Raw genomic sequence first — 17366 nt, 5'->3', positions numbered from 1 at the left:
AAATATTCCATATGAAACAGGTTTAAATGTTTTAATAAAATATTGGTTTGGAAAGGAATTAAAATTAAACGCCAAGTATCTCGTTACCTCGTCAGGTAGCGCCTTTGTGTGTAGAATGTTTGGCAGTTAATTGGAATTTCTTTACAGACTAATTATTTTATTATCTTTATAATATTTTCATATGAAACATTTTTAAATTTTTATCTCCCTTCAGGCGAGTGAATGTGAAACTCCGATTTGGACACAAAGCAGCGATGCTTCTTAAATTCAACCAAATTGTTATTTTGTGTTTCCAAAGTCAACATTTTGTAGTTATTGGTTGTTATTTTGGAGTTATTGGGTGTTATTTTGGAGTCATTGGGTGTTATTGGGTAATTCAACGCGCCGGTTTCTTGTCAACAAAAATCACATACACGAGTTATCTCCTGTGAACCTCCGATTTAGACACAAATCAGCGAGGCTTCTTAAATTCAACTAAATTGTTATATTGTGTTTCCACAGTAAACATTTTTGGGGTTATTGGCTGTTATTTTGGAGTTATTGGGTAATTCGCCGCAAATTGTTATTATGTGTTATTTTGGAGTTCGGCCTATTGGGTAATACGACGAGCCCTACGTTATCATAATCATGATGCATATATGTGACCCACTCTGACAAAAACAGTCACATGGCTCCACAATAAGATATTGAGATATGTACATATTTGAAAAGGAGATATCCTCAGCTTTGCATTGGTGCAAAAATTATTGAATTATCTCAATAATTGGCTGAGCTACAGCAGAAAATGTGTGGTAATGTTCAATGAATTTTGAAAACATTGATTTTGAGAAAATGGCCGCCAAAGTTTTATTTCAATCATCAGGTAAATGTCCATAGCAACCACATACTTAGGTTAAAGATACAGGCTTGAAATTTTGCACAGATATATTAGAGAGCATATGCAAACAAAACAAACATGTTTGAACTTTAAACTGTGATGAAATTTCCTGAAATAACATTGCATACTCCCAGCACTTTTATTTTCAAAAAGCAATTTTGGGAAATTTCGGGAACAAAATGTTTCTCATAATAAAAAGGCCGAAAGAGTAATTTCCACATCTTGGTGGAAAGTAAATGTATTAAAACAAAACAGAGAAGCTTGTAGTTGACAAATATTTTATTTTAGAAATATAATTCACATGCTTATCTCTCTGCTTACCCTGAGCAGAAAATGCTCATTATCGAACTTAGTCAAGGTATTGATGTAATGAAACTATACACCAAGTTTCATCACTCCCACTTAATTAGGACTAAAGTTATCGTGTCCCAAAGCATCAAACAATCAAATTGCTTATCTCTGCTTACCCTAAGCCGAAAATGCTCATCTTCGAACTCCATCAAGGCATCGACCTAATAAACACCTACACCAAGTTTGAACATTCTAGCTCAATTAGATAGAGAGTTATTGTGTCCCAAAATGTGTGACAGACAGACGGGATTTAACGTTCTACTGTTCTGCTCCGAACTTGGCCTCAGCACATGGTTTCGGGCAACAGATGTCCTTTGATTCATCGTCACAGAAGTCACAGATTTGGTCATAAAGGTAGGCTTGTCGTTTATCATCCAAGCCTGGTGGTTGAATTACTGGTGGCAGATTGACTGGGGGCAGGATCTCTGGATCTTTCAGCAGCTGAAACCTTGTCACATTTTCAGAGTCCGAACAATCTCTTGCGATGACCAGTCCAGGTGTAGAGGAATCAAAACTGAAATGAACAATGCAAACTTTTTAGTAGAACTAAAAACACGTATCAAAGGGATATTCATTCTGAAACAAAAGATATAAAAAAGGAAGAAACGGTGGAAAAACCAAAAATAACAATGTAAGTACAATGACAATGTGAAGTGCATTAATCATAATTCATTAAAGTTACTAATTTTAAAGTTTTCAGCTATTCATTATTTCTTATCACTGACTATCAATGTCTGCATACACAAAGAGGTGGTTGGGTGGCCGAAAGGTTAGCGCGTGCGCGTTATATCATTTGATTTGTCAGTGAGTGAACTGACATGGTTTCGATTCCCTGGTGACAAGGAGTAGGGTCGCCTGTCCAACCTCGTGGGTTTTCTCCAGGTCCTCCGGTTTTCTCCTACTTCTAAAGACCCCCATGCGGAAGCGAATTAAGAGCGTGTCCACGAGAGCACCATGCAGAAATTGAAAAAAAACGATAACCCGGGGGGTCAGCAAATTTCAACCATACTTGGTCTATGGTCACCCCTAGGTGACAGAAGTCACATGATGAAGTGAAAAAATTTTGAACGGACAACTTCCGGTATAACTGGAAATTGTTGTTTTGGGGCAAAAGTTGACATATTTCGACCAAATTGTTACCCTAATTTCAAAACGCTCCTACCCGAAATGTTGTGTCTCTAAATTTTTGATATTGGTCAGGTATGATAGGCCTAGTAGTCGTCTTAAAATCCTGCAGTCGTTTGGGAATGAATGAATCGTGTGGAATTTTCTGTGAGTGATCATAAAGTGGTCATTTTACATATGTTTAAAACTATGCTATCCTAAAATGCATGATGTAGCTGCTTCTTTGCAGGTCTGACATAGAATTGCTTGGTGTGGTTGTGAAGGGCATTTCTCAAAGTAAATGTCAAAAGAAAAAAACTGACCGGAACGCAACCCACTAGAGTGCTGTAATATTCTGAAAATGTGTAAAAACGGTATTTTCCACGAAATTCGTCTTTTCACTGATGACCGACTACTATTTTCAAGAGTTCAATGACCGTTGATTATGAACATTAGTACTATTTTTTGTTACTTGAACGTTTCTTGTGCCAAATATACTATCTTGGTTAAAAATCATGAAGTTTTTATGACAAAATATGACGTTCGCGGTCATCGTAGGAAAGGGGCTTAACTGGTGTATAATTTTGCAGAATCAGGCAACGATTATTCTCATCTGTATTCATTAGTTAGTAGCACGGAAGTGCATAAATGTAAGGACTGGCATAGTAAGCTTTTATATTAGCACAATTTAACCAAAGCAGCACCTTTTCAGCAATGACCAACGATTATCTTCAAATGACTACTGATCATCACCATTACTTGTAATATTTCGTAATTTTAACGTGAATCGTGTCAAATAGATTATTTTGTTTAAAATCGTAATATTTTTGTGACAAAATCTGACTTTCACGCTTGCTTGATAGCCATAGGGAAGAGTCATAAGTGGTGTGTAATTTTGCAGGGATCAGACCACTGTTATTAAGATCTGTATTCATGAGCAGATCATCGTATAAATTTGACTGACATGACTATCATAAACTTGATATCTATTAATTTGTACACCTGCTCATGTAAAGAAGAACCATAAGAAGAAACATTCAGAAGTGTTCATGTAGGGACATTTAATGTCTGGTATTGAAATCTCTGAAGGGAAAGATAGATCACAACAGGATTTATGGCACTCCAGGATAATGTTGACCGCATGTGCCAAACTCCTACATATACCTACGTTCGAGCAGAAGTGCTCACTTACTTAGATTCCTACGTTCGAGTGTAAATGCTCTCTGACCTTCCTTCAAGGTTTTTGGACCCCAGAGTACTGTTTTATTTTGTAGTACTGTTTTTGACCTCTTCTCCTTCAGGGATTTCAATATGGAATCATCATAGCCTCCCGATCTGTAATGACTCTCCATGAAAACTTCCAAATGTTTCTATACAATGATCGGCTCCTAAATACAGATGGGAATAAGCTGGTCTGATTCCTAAAATATGTTTGACCAAAATAACCTATTTGGCACAAGGAACATTGGTAGAAAAGGTGTTGTATAGTCGTCTTGCTCATTGTGTGACTACGACTTACTGTCACTGGATCATCTACAATCCCCTCATCTTTAAAACCTGTTACAAGATCGAACACGTACATCCCTCAGAAACACTTCTTTTACCCAAGAGCTAAAATATGCTTACACTGAATCGTGTATCATATTTCACCTTTCATTATATCATATTTATAGAAGACGATTTGTTCTGTTTAAATTGCATTGGACATTCATGAAACTTGTCCCTGGTCTAACACATAGACTTTAGATCCTAAGGTCTGTCATTGAGTTAAGTGGTGTGACAGCATGCCGGTGACGTGGTGTGGTGTTGTTTGTCCAACCTCATGGATATTCTCTTTTCCCACAAGTGTATTATTGAAGTAAAATTGTACCATATGTTAGTCCCAAAATGACCTAGTTTGTGTTGAGTGGACCTTAAACCCCATTCTTCTCTTAAGTCAAAATCACCCTTGCTAACGAATATATTAACTTTGTGATGATGTCCATAGATACAGTATGCATCACCATATTATGCTAGTCCCAAAATGACCTAGTTTGTGTCCAGTGGACTTGAAATCTCATTTTACTTTGTTCCTCTCATGTCTAAATCATCCTTGCTAACGACTAAATGGAATATATTAAATTTGTAAAGATGTCCATACATATACTTCATCTGGGGTATTGAAAGACGGGACATTTTATCCTAATTTTTGATGTTTTTAATATATTTCTCCTGTTTTTATTATGACTGTTCCGGTCATTTTTATTTTTTATTTTGTTAGTAGGAAGGTTGTTAGTTGTGGGTAACATTCAACTTTGGTCCTAGTCCCTGCAAAGAACGAGCTATAGCCTCTTAAACATTGGTTTTCATTAAATTCAATTTTCAGAGAGAGTTGGGTATCCGGCCAGTACCAAGGTATCATTAGCAGTAGAAACTTCAAACTCAGTGTGAAGGAGGAACCTGAGTGGTCCTACTAATTTTGTCTATCCAAATCAATTATTGTCCAAATAGCAGGTCATTCAAATTTGGATCCAAAATTGCCTATTTTTGGCTTATTTTTCGATTAAAAAATACTTTTCCAATTTTCCAGGTCGGTATCAACTGAATCAATCTAATATTTTGTGGGGATGTATCTGGGTACTAACCCATCTCACAGAAAAAATTTGGTCCAAATCCCTGACCCAAGGGTTATCACCCCCTGCATGGTGCTCTCGCGGACACGCTCTTAATGAAATAAATTTGAACCATATGTTAAGTCCCGAAATGACCTAGTTTGCGTCAAGTAAACGCAAAAACCCCATTTTTCTCTCTGTCACATACAAAAAGTATTCTTTTTTTCTAACCTAAGTGTCCTTTTTTTATTTCAGGTGTAAAAACAAAACATGTGAGACTCACCTGAAGTGCTGGTAGTTTTTGATACCTTGCAAAGGACGGAAGTAGGGCTGAAAAAAATTCTGCCAGTCATAAGCCTTCACATAAACCGTGCCATCTTCTAATCCAACAAGCTGAGGAATATTAACTCCAGTTACTGTACTTTCACGAACTACAACAGCGATATCGTCCAACTTGCAGACTCTTGTCCGTCTGTACTTTTGCTTAATTAGCCCGAAGCACCAGTCTGGTGCGAATTTTGTGTGACCAACAATTAAGAAATGCAATCCTATATGACTATGGAGCTTGTGCATGGTCCTCCACGCCATGTACCAGAGAACAAATCTATTTTTGTTCTGTCCAGAGCAGTTATCACAGTGTAGCCCTGCTTCTTTTTCACCAAGTCCAAAGTTGTCAAAAAAGTGGTGGAGGTAGTTTATAACACTGTTAGATCCCTTGCTGGAAGCCATACTTTCATCCACAAGATAATTCACCTGCTGGGGTATCCCCTCACAACATACTCCGAACAACCCACACTTCCTCGGCGTCAAGAAATACATTGGTCCTGGTTGCCAGGGATCGGACGGAAAGTGTACCTGAAATAAATTGAGCAATTATTGATATCATTAGCACATGTCTAAGAACCGAACAGGGAACAAAAGGAGTACCATTATGCCACAGAATACCTAGAAAAAGACACAACTGAACGGGTGTAAGCCTGACTATCATAAATTTCAGTTTACACAGTGTTTATGAGACAGAGAGAAAGAAATGGGGTTTAACGACGTCCACTCGACACAAACTAGGTCATTTCGGAACTAACACATGGTTCAATTTTATTTCAATCATTCACTTGCGCGTAGAGGTCTTTAGCAGTGGGAGGAAACCGGAGGACCCGGAGAAAACCCACAAGGTTGGAGAGGCGACCCTTCTCCTTGTCACCAGGGAATCGAAACCATGTCAGTTCACTCACTGACAGATCAAATGATACAGCGCGCGCGTGCTAAACATTCGGCCATCCACCCCCCCCCCCCCCCCGTGTTTATGAGAGATACAAATACAGCACACTGAACAATTCCTTCTGACGAAAGGAATGCTATCCTGTATTTATGTAGAAAATATCTAAGATCGTGTTGAATTAATTCCTTGTTTCTATTGCCCGCCCGCTTAGGTTGAAGACCCCGAAAATCGTGCGCTTACCTTTTATAAGACAAAAAAAATATTAAAAAAATTATGTTAATACCATCTAATAAATTTTTTGTTGTCAAAACTAACAAACTCCAAGCGCATCAAATTTCATCTTACTGAAATGATTCCATTGAAATGTAACACAAGAATACGGAAAATTTATATCAAAATATGGTTATTTCCTATTCTAGTCGTTATTAAATGTATTCAATTAAATATCTGTGCTTTTATATTAACCAATAATAGATTATTTATAATATTAAAAGAGGTACACAACCCTCAGACTATAGATATTATGCTTTGTGTTTTAAAATTCACTTTGTGTTGTGTTTACCGCACTACCGCACATTATGGCCAGAGTGGTGGCAGGAGAAACAAGGAATCAATTCAACACGGCCTAATGTGAAAATAAATACCTGTTGTGCATAGTCGAAGCTGTAGTGCATTTTTATTTCTTTACTGGCAGGGGGTGAAGGTTGTAGCTTCAAATCTAATTCTTGACAGACTTCTTATGATTTCTTCACCATGTCTTGGTAGTATATTCTTTCTTTCTCAACAAGAAGAAGGTGTTCCTCTTGTTTTTTCAGTTTTGCAGACTTGACTACCTCTGGGAGATTGTTGCTTCTGAAGACCTGGTAATTATTCTTCTGACATACCCAGCATAAGTCTGCCATTGGCTTCGTACGAAGAATATGAGGGACCAGTGCCTTCCACAACTTTCGGAATGTGCTTAGTCTTACTGCGCGGCAGTCTGAAATAAAAGAAATAACGTGAATTATTGATTTGTGTTTAACTTTCCATTACTGCTCCATTTATCAGGTTAATTTGAGACAGATATATGCCAGTCGAAGTGCAATGCGAGAAATTTTGCCTGGTAGAGTGGTAGTAAGGACAACTTCCCTACTTTTCTTCGATTTCCAACTACCAGGGCATTTTAATGTGCACTCTTATGCGGGTGAACCTCGCTTTATAGTCTCACCCGAAGGGCTTGGTGCTTTTCTTTTCTCATTGCCTAATCACTCGATACTGGGATTCGAACGTCCTTCTCCCCGTGGGCAAACACCTTACCCATTGAGCCACTGTGGCTCTCAATTTACAGCAAAAGTCAAAATTTTCTTACCTAGCGAATCCATGGCAGCCTTGTATAAACGCCATACCATCGACTTTGTGACATTTGATGGCAGCAACTTTACATCATACCGCTTATGGCCAGGGTAACGTCCAGGTAGTATCACTGCCTGATCCTCCGCATAATTAGTGATGAATGTGACTACCTTAACTATGTCCTCATGCTTCAAAAGATGGCGGCAGTTATCTCTACCGCCACTCTTTTTCTTGCGCGGTGTTAATCCATATTCTTTGTAGTGTTTGAAAAGTCGTGTGAGGGTGTCTTGGCAAATGCTGAAAGAAGAATATTTATACTTACAAAATAGAATAAAGATATGTGGCAAAAAGTCACCATTGATAAACACAATTTAATCAATCAATTGAATTTTGCTGGCTTAACAAAGGGTGCCAGTCAAGTCGTCCACAAGCCAAGGTGTCCACAGTGAAGTCATCCAAACCCGTTGGTTGAGTTGTCCACAAGGCATTGGTGATATCGTCCACAACTATTGGTGATGTTGTCCACAACTAAGAATAAGACTCGTACACAATTTAATTCAATGGAAGAAATAGCTAGTACTCATTGACTGTTTTGTTATTTGATTGCAGATCGGATCTCCGATGTTTTTTAAAATAAATTTAATCGTATTGTTTGATAATTGTATGGTCATTATTTTGATGTTATTGATTATTTATTAAATTTGTTATATTTATGAAAATGTCATTTATTGAATAAAATGATTTACTTTGTTGTTTATTTATGATATTTATTGAATAAAATGATTTACTTATTTGTGTCAATTTCTAGATACCAAATATTATCGATTGAGCGCCTTTAAACTTAGTCATGTGGACGACTCAACCAACGGGTGTGGACGACTTAACTAGATTTTTCATGTGGACGACTTGACTGGCATTCCTTTACAACCCACAGGTTGGTCGAGAAAGTTCATCAGGATTTTTTGGACATGGTTTCCTCGTGTCAGTGGTGCAGGACGGAGGGCCTGACATAGACAACTGTCTAGTTGTTCTGGTGGGATGAAATACTGAGGTCCCGTGTACACATTGGCGTGCAAGTAAAAGGTCCCTTTTGGCAGTTGGAATTCGATATAAAAGTAGACCGTAGCTCCACTGTCCAGGGTAAGATGTGCCCGTCTTCATTAGCCCGGTCGGAGCAGAACAGTAGAAGGACGTTAAACCCTATACCATTTCATTTTAACGACCCACTAAAGCTTGCATATCAGGCTAATTTGAGACGGTCATTAGCCGATTGGTGTGTAATGCAGGAAATTTTACCTAAATAGCAAGGATATCTCTCCTTCTTTTTACGATTTCCAACTAACATGTGCACTCCTATACGTTTAGTATCCTCCAACAAAGAACTTGTTTTTTTCCTTACCGGGACCCTTGTCTGATCAAAAGATTTAAAACTGCCCCAGCTGACCTCGTCAGTATGTTGTGTCAATTAAACTTGAAATCATTATTGGGTTTGACATTCAAACAGTAACTGAACACTAAGGTGGCATGTTTTGAGTAGACCTAATAATTGAGAAATCAATTAAACATTAGAGTTTGAAAAACACTGAAGTGTGTACTCACTTATGAATAAATCGAAATGTATCCCGGCATATTGTTATGCCTTCAACTCTATACTCTGTTTTTTGGTGTTTTCTTTACGTCTGCGAATGCGCTCTTTTTCTTGGTCTCTGGGTGATTTTGCTAAAGTTTCCCATTGTGCTGATTTTTCCGAGCAAAACAAGGTCCTTTTCATAAGATGTTAGTTCACTAATTTCTAATCTACATTTTAATTGTATATAAAGCCATCAGCAAATTTAGAGCTAGGCCTACAGGAGAGTTTTATATCCTGGTTCTTATTTTTGTCTGCACGTTTAGAACACTCACAGCGAAAAGCCTGAATTTTTTTTATCTCGTTATCTATCTCGTCCTCGACGAACCCTGCCATATCTATTGTCACGGTTTGTATTTCCTGGTCAACTACAACATCAGGAATAAAATCAACCTCATCATCCTGGACGTCAACCCGGTCAGGGGCTCCTGGTCTTTCTTCCTCTGGAACTAGGCCTAAGCCTCCAGCAGCATCACTGTCAATGTCATCCCAAAAAACTGGAACTAGGCAATGAACCATTATGATCTACAACAAGGTCTTTCACTTCGATTGGATCGTCAGAATCAGACTCCGAATCTGACGAAGAGGGTACGAAGTCGTCATCATCCAAAAAGTAGGTAGCAATCACGTCAGTCCAAGAAGAAACTGTGCAAGCAGCCCCCAAATTAAAAGATTCCAATTCATTTAGAGCTCTAGCCACACCTGCTTCTCTTCTACTCATATTCTAGATATTTTAATCAGAAATAGGCAAGCATACCATCGAAGAAATTAGCGTAATTTGTAAGATATATCAACGATTAAAAATTTAATTCATGGGCGCCGCCATCTTTGTTTACCAGCAAGGCATTGCGCGGGCAGCCGTGACCTGCAATGACCCGGCTCTGAACCAATCAGAAGTCACTGCATAAATAATTAGATGACGTAGCATGGCAACAAGCCGACCCGGATTAGTTTTTTTCTTGGTTTCTATTGGCTAAAAATGCGATCAGGTCGGTTTTTCTTTGCAAAGACGTCAGAGAGAATTATCTCCCGCGCATTTTGGTGTAACTTACATGGGGATTCCCCAAGTAGTTTAGCGATGACGGCCGCTAGAAAATAGCTTGTTTTAAGTCAATTTTTCCCATTTTTTTAATTTTTAGGGAATGATTGGATTACTAATTACACGATTTTTAGGTATTTTTATTTCAAATATCTTAATAAAGTTTATTTTAGCTGATAATTGAGAAAGTAAACAATCAATTTCTGTCAACATCTCAAAATTGACCTCGTACTGTCGTAGTGTATTTTTCTATATATCGGCACTTTGATAGTAAATTACTCGAAATGGGCCTGAGCGTCAATAGTCTTTCAAATAAATTCACCTACAGCGCCTTTATCTGGCCTGTGGAGAGATCAAAATCTATTATACATTTAAAATAAGTGAGTTTTGTGGGAGGAATCGGTGATTTTAGAAGTGAATTCCGGTGATTGTAAATGAAATCCGGTGATTGTAAATGAATTCTGGTGATTGTAAATGAATTCCGGTGATAAGTCTACCCGGGTGATTATAGTTCAGGTCTCACCCTACCATATTATAATGGTCACCCAGTGCAACCTCTCTTTCAGTGTCTGCAGACACCTTAATTATACCCTTTCTTCAAATTGCAATATCTCAACTGGAGCAGGGTTTGCGATAAAAATGGAAATCATTTTATTTGCAGCTTGACCTGTTCTAACAACATAAAAAATAAAATCGTTGTCAACTAACATTCAACAGTAAGAAAATTTGTGTCGAAAGATGCGAAATTCGTCACTTTTCGTGTCAAATTTCGGTTTCTTAAATCTTAAGTGTTGGGATTTCGTCCGTACATTCCGGACATGTCCTACGCTATTTTCTAAATGTCTGGTCAGGAATATCTACAATCGGGGATCAAGATATGATGAATGATATTCAGAATTTCAAGATTAATATAGTGTACTGAGTGTATAACTACCACTCATCCCGATTATTGTTGACAATATGCTGGATTGATTAGGTAATTAAGTGATCAGCGTATTTATCGTATTATACCGTCTATACACCTACCTTGTTTACCAGCTTAATCTGCCTTGCTTGACAGGCTTATTATTTTGTCGGGAAATTCATCAATCTAATCTTGAACAGAAGTCATAGCTTCTCTTTTGTCGGACTATTTATCAATTCAATAAGAGTGAGTATCAACCTTATCAACGTGATTGCCTCGGTGGTTTCTCCATTGCCGGACAATTTAATCACATTGATATCAACCGACAGCACCGTAGTACTAGTCCTTGATGTCACATATTATCCTAATAGTATATGTGACCGGTTGATATATTAACTTGTATTGGTCTTGTGTTGATATTGGTCTTGTGTTGGCCTGAGTGCTGACTGCAGATCTATTTTTTAGCACACTCGGGAGTAGACTGACAGAGAGGGACAGACGAGGATTGGCTATCGGACAGCACTGCTGTTATGTCGAATTTCTTGATTGTATCTGTTGTTAATTTATTAAAGTTTTCTTGAATGACTTTGTCAAACTGACTTTGTCACAATTGGCGTCGAGCCGATACGATAGAACCAAATTTGCGGTGTTTCAAGTTCAAGTTTAGAAGAACAGTCCATTCGGTGAGAGCTTTCCAATACTTATCATATTCAAAACTTTTCCTGATTATTTGCCAAATGTTTTGTTGTCTGTGCTATGAGTGAAGTCAAATTAAGAAAATTTATATCGAAACCATTACCAGATATAGTGGGTAAACAGAAAAGTTTGGCGGTTTTAGTAACAGATAGTAAGGGTAATTATTTGAGGAGACATTTTGCTCACAGTCACTTAATTGACATCAAAATCGAGGCGTTCAAAGGCAGAAACACCGAAAGTGGTATTAACTTTATTCAACAAAATTTGTCTTCTTGGCATGCTGATTGTAAGACTGTTGTAATTTATGTTTGGTTGGGAACATGTGATGTCACTGAAAAACGAGGGGATTTTATTTATGCTAGACATCAGGATCCAGTGAGTGCCGTTTTACGTCAGTATAGGCGAGCAATACAAATTGTTGGCGAATATCCCGATTCGAGAATTAAATTCATTGAAGTGTCCCCCATATCTGCTTGTGCGTTTAATTCATCACGAGGCCACAGGGACCCGGAACAATTTCTCGTTGAAGATAGTAGAGTGAAAGATTATTTGTCGCGAATAAACAATGAAGTAAAACTTCTAAATTCCGAACTGAATCAATCAACTCTGGGATTCTCGAATGACCTGTTACGGTGTCGGAAGAATCGCGGCAAGAGGGCAAGATATTCACATAACTACCCAGATAGCTTATAGGCCCAGTGTTGGATGCGACATTTAATTAGTGACGTCATCGTATGTTGTTTTCAGAGACTGTCGTTACCGGTAGTCGTGGATTGATTTTTTAGAAATAAGGTTGAGCGGAGATAGCTTTGCTATAACCTATACTTAATCATTATTTTTTTACGTGTTCTGTTTATATATATTTTTCTTGTGTCGGATGATGGGGATAGCCTTGTTTTCTGATTGAGGATTGGTTTGAATATACAAGTGTATGTATTTGATTTGTATTTTTGTTACCTGTTTACTAGCAACCATGGCTGGGAGTCCTAGTGATTAGCGAAATTATGAAGGAGAAATCCGTGATTTACAAAGACAGTTAGCTGCTTCAAGACTGAGGTCACTTGCGTCAACACCTCAAACACCTCGGTTTTCTCTAAGAACCCCATTGACCGATTCACCAAATCAATCGTTTTCGTTTAGGTCTGTTGTTTACATGGAAAGGGGACGTGAAGCTCGAAAGTTTCGTGGTAGGCCACAAAAGGTGGGTGAGCCATCAGTGCATGAATGGATTGGGGAGATTAAAGCTATCATGTCGGGGCTTGGTCTGTCTGCAGAGGAGGAATCTCGTTACATTGTGTCACATCTTGAAGGAGATGCCAAGGCGGAGGTGAAGCTCAGACGTGTCAGCGAAGTTAAAGGTATATTTACAGCATTAGTGGAGGCTTTTGGTGAGGTTTTAGCGACGTCCCAATTGCTACGGCAATTCTATGAGAGGCGGCAGAAACCAAATGAGTCTTTACGTGATTTTTCTTATGTACTACGAGAATTAACTGAGTGAATCAGCAACAGTGACCCAACTAGGATTGACCAAAATCCGGGATTCGTTTCTTCGAAAGGAGCTCAAGCGACAAAAGAGGGAAAGTCCCAATATTACTTTTCTAACAATTCGGAAATTTGCTTTAGATTGGCCAGAAGAGGACAATGCAAATTTTGACCCACCAACCCCAGCATACAAAGATGCATTGACAGAAGTTGTTACTATCAGCGATGGGGAGTTCGGTATGATGAAGAAGATGTTAGCATCGTAGCAGGAGCAACTTACCAAGCTAATGGGAATGATGGCGGAACAGTCAAAATTTTCAGCGACCAGTGGGAGCTTTTGTCGCTGTTATGGCTGTGGTGAGACAGGCCATATTAAGCGGAATTGTCCTTCAAAGAAACCCGCGGAACACTAACTACGCCCTGAACTGTGAGCCAAGGCGAGGGCAATCATAATTATTTGGCTCTAATGAACAAATTTCTTATCAGGATGCTGTTGAAGACTGTCCCACAATTGTTCTGGGTGTGTTTGGTGTTCCATGCCGATTTGTCGTCGATACTGGCTCGCAAATATCTTTTCATACGGAGTCTTTCTATAAAGAAAAACTCTTACCGTTGGGTGCGGATATTATTAAAACTGACTTCCTTAGCGTTCGAGCTGCTAATGGCTTTGACCTCCCATATTTAGGTGTTCTGCATGCAGATTTGTGTGTTATGGAGAAACAGTTACCTAAACAATGTTTGTTGGTTACGAAAGACCCCAGTGATCTTTCTACCAAGAAGCGTAAATCTGAGGTACCTGGAATTCTGGGAATGAATGCTATTCGCCATTGTTGTGCTTTTCTTGAACAGGTTGAAAAGACCCAGGTTGACAAGCATGATGCTGTTGTTCGACATTTGACTGCTACCTTTGGTAATCAGAAGACTGTTGATAGGGAGATTTATGGTTTTGTGAAAGTTTCGGGAGCAAGTCCAGTGTGTGTTCCAGCATGTAGCGTAAATGTTGTTATGACTACAGGCCCCCCTACCACTAAAAACACCTATTTATGTGTTCAAGGAGTTACAAGATAGAACACATCTGCCTAATGGACTTTTGGTGTGTGATACAGTTGTCGGTCACTCGTATAACAGATACCCGGTACAGATAGCGAACTTTTCAAATACAGACATATGGACTCAACCTTACACTAAAATTGGAACATTAACCACAGGGAACATTGAATCAGACAGCATACATCTTTCAGTACAAAACAACTATTTATTGATAAGGTAAATGTTGAAATGATAGGTCTATCTGACAAAGTTGGGCAGCATTCTGACTTGCCGCTTGTGGATATTCCTAATCATCTAACTGCCGAGCAACAATTGAAGTTGCGAGATCTTCTGGCCTGTCATCGCCATGTTTTTAGTAATGGGGATGATATTGGGTATACGGATATCATACGTCATGAAATCCATCTCAAGGATGGCGTGCCAGTCAAACTACCTTTTCGTAGACAATTAGAAGAAGTTAGACAACAACTGAACAAACTGATAGATTCTCAGATTATAGTACCAAGCTATAGTCCTTACGCGTGTCCCATTGTACTTGTTCGGAAAAAGTCTGGCGAATTGCGATTGTGCGTGGACTACAGGCATTTAAATGCCAAGACTATTAAAGATTCCTACCCGTTACCACGCATCGAGGAAAGCCTCGACGCAATGTTTGGTGCATCTTGGTTCAGTTCCCTCAATCTAACAAGTGGGTACAATCAGATAGCTATGGATGAGAAGGATGAGGCCAAGACTGCATTTACGACACCTTTTGGATTATTTCATTTTCGTCCTATGCCTTTCGGTGTGTGTAATGAATTCCAACGTTTCAGAGACTTATGCAGGGCTGTTTTAGGGAGGATGTTTTTAAAATACTTCTAATATATTTGGACGACCTAATAATTTTCGCAAAGTCTTTTGATGAACATTTGCAAAGGCATGATCGAGTTTTCGCGTGCTAAGAACGCATGGGTTAAAATTAAAGCCTTCCAAGTGTTACATGTGTCGATCAGAAGTCACATATCTGGGTCATGTCGTTTCTTCGTTAGGTGTGTCAACGGATCTAAAGAAGGTTTCTGCGGTGTCTTCGTGTAACTGTCAAGGAGTTGCGGACTTTCCTTGGATTTTGTGGTTTCTGTCGGGGGTATTCAAAGGTTAAAATCTTTGTGGACAACTGAGTGTAACAAAGCTTTCGATGACATTCGTGAGAGACTTGTCAACGTTCCAATAATAGCGTTTGCCGACTTTTCAAAACCTTTTGTTGTTGAGGTTGGTTCTGGTATGGAGGGTCTTGGTGCCATATTATCCCAAATTCAGGATGGACAGTCACGCATCATTGCGTATGCCAGTAGGACACTTCGAGGTCCTGAAAAGAATATGCAAAACTATAGTTCCCTAAAGCTTGAACTTCTAGGACTAAAATGGGCTTTATGTGAAAAATTCAGGGACTACCTCTTAGGTCGGAAGTTCACCGTGTATTCAGACAATAGCCCGTTGTGCCATTTACAGTCTGCAAAGCTTAGTGCTGTAGAACAACGTTGAGTGTCCGATTTGGCCATATTTGACTTTGAGTTGAAATATAAAGCTGGAAGAACACTTAGCAACGCCGATGCGTTATCGCGTAGGCCGCATGAATCCAGTGACTCTGAAAAGATTGTTTGTGATGTACAATCTAAGGTGGAAGAAGTCACAAAGAAAACATTTTGGCTCGTGAAATGCATTCTGTACATTTTAATACTAATCCCGAACCTGTCTATCTCGCATTAAGTGAAACCCACCAGGCATTACCCTCATATCCTCTGGAGCAACTTTCAAGCTTACGCAACTATAAAAACATTTCGATCATTTTGGGACCATGATAGGATACCTTCAAAACTGGAACGGTTAACCCTCCCACGGGTGGTTTTAATGCTTTTCCGCCAGCGTAAACGTCTATTTTTGAAGGATAATGTGTTGTACAGACGAATAAATGATCCCGGCGTCGGTATTGTATACTCAGCCAAATTAAAAACTTGACACTGATGAATTTCAACAATTTTTTTTTCTTCTGGTAAGTCAAATAAATTTTAAAGTGTTTCTAACGATAGTAAGTAGTAAGAAGCCTTTAATTTCATAAAATTGTAAAGTCACGTGGATCACGTGACCTTTGAGCATATAAAGATGAAAAACCTGAAAAACACGTGCAAACACAAACTCGGGAGGTCAATCGATGCAAGTTTGCTTAAACTGAACACGCACACGTAACTTGAACTGGAAAACAAATTAAAATTGTTCTTTTCTTCTTTGTTAGAAGTGCTATAGGTAGGCTCTATGCTGGTCAGTCTGTGGTCACTGTTGCAAGAGCCTTTAATTGTTCACGCCAGACAATAATTAATCTTAGAATGAGAATGCTGCAAACTGGAACTATTGCCGACCGCCCAAGGGCGGGAGCGCCACGTGTGACGTCACTCCAGGAAGATCAAGCAATACGATTACGTCATCTTAGAAACAGAATTGTCACTGCAACCTCCACAAGTAGAGAGATGTTTGGTGGAAGAGTTACTGCACAAACTGTTCTAAATCGCTTGCAGGCTGCTGGTCTTCGAGGTCGGAGGCCTTATAATGGACCAATATTGACAACTCTTCATCGCCGTAACCGACTTGTGTGGGCCACAAGACATAAGATTTACTCAAAGACAGTGGAATTCGGTTGTCTTTAGTAACGAATCTCGATTCACTTTGAGATTTGCCGATGGCAGGATCCGAGTGTACCGCAGACAAGGTGAACGTTACGCTCAAGTATGCGTCAAAGAAGTTGACCGATTTGGTGGTGGCAGCGTCATGGTTTGGGGTTCTTTTTGTGCACATGGACGTTCTCCTCTTGTTGTTGTCCAAGGGAACTTAAATGCTGTCCAGTACAGGGATCAGATTTTGCAACCTGTTCTTCCGTTTATGCACAGAAATGGGCCTGGACTAACGATTCAACAAGACAATGCTCGACCCCATACGACCTTAATCCTATTGAACACATCTGGGGCGAACTGGGTCGACGTGTTCGCCAGCAAGTGAATCCACCACTAACGTTGCAGGACCTTCAACATGCTCTTGCTGAGCAGTGGCGACGTCTTCCTCGGGT

At 39.2% G+C, this 17366-nt stretch overlaps 1 protein-coding gene and 1 long non-coding RNA gene across 4 annotated transcripts in view; one reads left to right on the top strand and one right to left on the bottom strand.

Annotated features, from left to right (window-relative positions):
- Positions 1–17366, top strand: part of LOC126820261 (transmembrane protein 87A) — a 444177-nt gene that overhangs the window by 416465 nt on the left and 10346 nt on the right. The window contains exon 20 of one of the 3 annotated variants that reach the window (XM_056100810.1): positions 6958–8028. The exons of the other annotated variants lie outside the window; for them this stretch is intronic. The gene's annotated coding sequence lies outside the window, so the exon portion shown is untranslated. Of the gene's footprint in view, positions 1–6957; positions 8029–17366 lie in introns of those variants that run through there. 3 annotated transcript variants of the gene reach the window in all.
- LOC126820289 (uncharacterized) lies at positions 1182–7745 on the bottom strand. The gene is made up of 4 exons (XR_007679912.1): positions 7491–7745; positions 6787–7121; positions 5207–5778; positions 1182–1742 (listed from the first exon to the last, which is right to left on the bottom strand). It is a non-coding gene; the product is annotated as an uncharacterized LOC126820289 (long non-coding RNA).

This window comes from Patella vulgata, chromosome 5, assembly GCF_932274485.2.
Source record: "Patella vulgata chromosome 5, xgPatVulg1.2, whole genome shotgun sequence".
NCBI lineage: Eukaryota > Metazoa > Mollusca > Gastropoda > Patellidae > Patella > Patella vulgata.
Note: the sequence above shows the minus strand (reverse complement) of the source record. Positions and strands in the feature narration are given on the sequence as shown.